Genomic DNA, 3,586 nt, shown 5'->3' with positions numbered 1-3,586 from the left:
ATGAACCCACTTGACCCTCTGTAGGTCCGCCCCTGGTCAAATCTAACCGCTACCACCACTGAAACTCGCTCTTCTAATTACAATAATATAATAATAATAATCATAAGACCTCTGTTCATATTCACAAAATAGATATTAGATTTACCTGATGCGGTCTTGCGTTCTTGTTATCGCCGAAAGGTTTTGTGTCAAACGTTATCACTGAAAATTAATAAACCTCCTAACTTATTTTCATATATGGGTCAGACTTAGGGTAATAAATAAAGGGGAGACTAAACAAATACCCCATAAAAGTAAAATAATTATAAATATATACACATTTACATTCATACCCCACTAAATAATTACACTATAATATCTCCAACCAATTTTGCTTAACTGATACTAAACCAGTATCATATATTGTATTGGTATCATTAAGGCTGATAATTTCGCTTAACTGATACTAGATCAGTATCATAAACTGTATTGGTATAATTAAGGCTGATACTTTCGCTTAATTGATACTAAATCAGTATATATATATATTGTATTTGTATCATTAATGTTTCTTGTTCAGAAATCACTTCTTAAAATGTCTCTCCACTCATCCACCTCTGATTTGCCCTCGACAAATACCAGCAAGTGCCTTTAGAGCTCAAGACAATCCTTTGCACTTGTCTGCAATTTGTTTTCCAATATCTTCATGCTCTGGATGTTCCTCAGGATCCCTGTTTTCTAGTGAATGTCGTTTGAATAGATCCCAAGAGACTTCATCAGACAGAGTCCCCACGTTGATTGGCCCACTACCAATCATCAAGGAAACACTCTCTTTACGTGTCGTCACAATGATCTACTTTATATATCTCCTTGTACAAAAACATTTCTCAAGTCATCTCACTCAGGATAGTTATCATTCCACACGTCATCAAGGACAAGAAGAAACCTTTTTCCATTCAACCTTTCCTTCTATTTGACTTGTAGCTGATTAAGATTGTCATCAACCTTTATGTCAGTTGAGCCAATTTCTTGAAGTAACCCTTTTGTTATTTTGAAAGCATCATATGCCTCAGAAACACAAAACCAAACTTTCAAACCAAAATGGTTCTTCACCCTCTCATCATTGTAAACCGCTTTAGCAAGTGTTGTCTTACCTAACTACATTCAACTTTTTTCCATTTGCATCAATAGACACTAAACGGTCAATCAAATCCTCTATTTCGCTCTCCTTCAAATTTTTATTTTTTCACCCCTACCCTCGACCCTCCCCCCGCCAGCCTCCTCACCCCCCAAAAAAATTTAAGTTTATTTTTTTAAAATCCTAAAAACTAGTCAAGCAATGAGGCAAATACATGATCAATTTCACTAGTGACAAGATAGACTAGAGAAATCGCGAAATAAATTTCCATAAACTGACAATGCACTCTCACGTGTCAAAATTTTTTTCAAAAACTAGATGTGCAATAGTAGCTTGATTTCAATCTTCAATCTGGAAGTAGAGGGACAAGAAGAGTCGATTTTTCGTCCTTCGAGGATCGAATGTGTCACACCCCAAATTCGGATGTGATGGCACATGTCCATTTCCCACCAGACACGTCAGCCTAACCCAACCACAACGATAGAGAAGTAGAAATATGAGAATAAAAGATAATAAATAAGCGGAAGACTTTAATTAAGACTCAACACTACCCAAAATTTGGTTGTCACATGTACAAACCTCTAAATACAGAATTCGAATAAAAATATACAAGTCTCAGAGTATAGTTCTCAAATAGAACAAAACTGAAAATAAAGATAACTCAAGAGCACGTCTGGAATGAACCGCTACCTCTCGAGTATGTCCCGAAGCTCAATCTGCTAAAGAAAATACTAAGCCAAATCTGAGAGAGAGCTGTCAACCTACACAATTGTGTAGAAGCAAGGGTGAGTACCGAAAATCACAGGTACTTGCAAGTAACTCTAAACTAAGCAAAACTAGCAGCTACAAACAACTCCTTTCAATCTCAACCGAACCACCAAAACTTCAATCTAGCAGCAAACCAACCAACCTATACTAAACAGATCATATTCAACAGCCAGAACCAACAGTATATCCTCATCAACCTCAGATCAACAAATAAGAGCAAGTAGATCAAATTCCACATAAGAAGGGTAAACCGATACAATCCACACATCACAGACAAAGATAAGGCAATTGCGATGCAAAATGCAATAATGATGTCATGTAGTCGTGATGCATGTCTGTCCTACGATACACATCTGTTGACGTAATCAGTTCGCGCTAAATACTCAATCAGAACCCATGAGGGCCACACATGGACCATGTATCACCGCCGGAACCAGATCCCATCAGCATCCAAATCGCTAGCTGGAGCTAGTCTCAACTGTGTCTCATATCCATCCATCTTCATATCAGTGTCTCAGAACTCATGCAATAGATAGTTCACACATGGGATGAATAATGAATATGCACATGTCATCAATCACAATCATATCACGATCACATCATAGTATTATACATCATCTGTCTCAATCACAATCGTATCACGACCACATCATAGTATTACACATCACCTGTCTCAATCACAGCCATATCACGAACACAGCATAGTATTACACATCACCTGTCTCAATCAAAACCATATCACGGCCACATCATAGTATTACACATCACCTGTCTCAATCACAACCATATCACGACCACATCATAGTATTACACATCATCTGTCTCAACATCAATGTCCGTATCAATCATAGTCTACTCATGCTCTTCTATCCACTCAATATCAGTTATCACATGACTTATTCAACAAATTCAAGTCACATATAACACATTTAGCTCGTTTTATTACCCATCGTTCATTTACAACAATTTCAATCAACAAATAAAACTCATCCTCAATCCCCATTACTCCCCAACACAATTAGGAAAGTAGTCATGCGTAGTCTAAGAGTTTTACAAAGTTTGGAAGCCACTTGCCTTAAAATGAACTTTAAAAGTTACTTGACTTGAGCCTTTCCTTTCCGAGTATAATCCGGATCACGATAATCTATTCAAACAATTATTCACAATCACAATTCGGGTCCAATGACACCAAAATCAAGAAATTTAGGGAAAAAGGGCAAAACGGTCCAAAAGTCTCATACCGGAAAACGATACCCAAATCTGGAAATTTTTGATGTAAAATGATCCATAAAGTATTTGGAAGCTAATGGTGAAAACCAATTTGAAAACGGAGTTGAAATGAATTCACAAACTCAATTTGAAAGAAAATCCACGTTCTTGAAGAAGCCTAAAATATTCGAATCCGAAACCCCGACTCGAAAATGAAATATCTCTTGAAAAACATCTTACCCATGCTTAGATAAGTTCAAATATGAAATTTCATAAAAAACGGAGTTAAGATCGACCTTGAAATTCTCAATTTATCAAACTTTAACTTTACCGGGAATGTCCAAATTGTACGCGGTTAATATGATGAAAATAATCGATGAATCAATAATTTTATGTTAAAATCAGTTTAACCATAACATAAGGATCATAAATATACCTTTTTCATAAAAAAGGGAGTCCAAATCGATAAAACCCCAATTTTTCCCAAGAGAT

The 3,586-nt window shown here is 36.3% G+C and overlaps 1 pseudogene; it reads right to left on the bottom strand.

The window, feature by feature from the left end:
• Positions 1-586: 586 nt before the first annotated feature.
• On the bottom strand, positions 587-2,572 carry LOC125858909 (putative disease resistance RPP13-like protein 1; annotated as a pseudogene).
• Between the last annotated feature and the right edge of the window lie 1,014 nt (positions 2,573-3,586).

This window comes from Solanum stenotomum, chromosome 3 (genome assembly GCF_019186545.1).
Source record: "Solanum stenotomum isolate F172 chromosome 3, ASM1918654v1, whole genome shotgun sequence".
NCBI lineage: Eukaryota > Viridiplantae > Streptophyta > Magnoliopsida > Solanales > Solanaceae > Solanum > Solanum stenotomum.
This window is presented reverse-complemented; position numbering and strand designations above follow the sequence as displayed.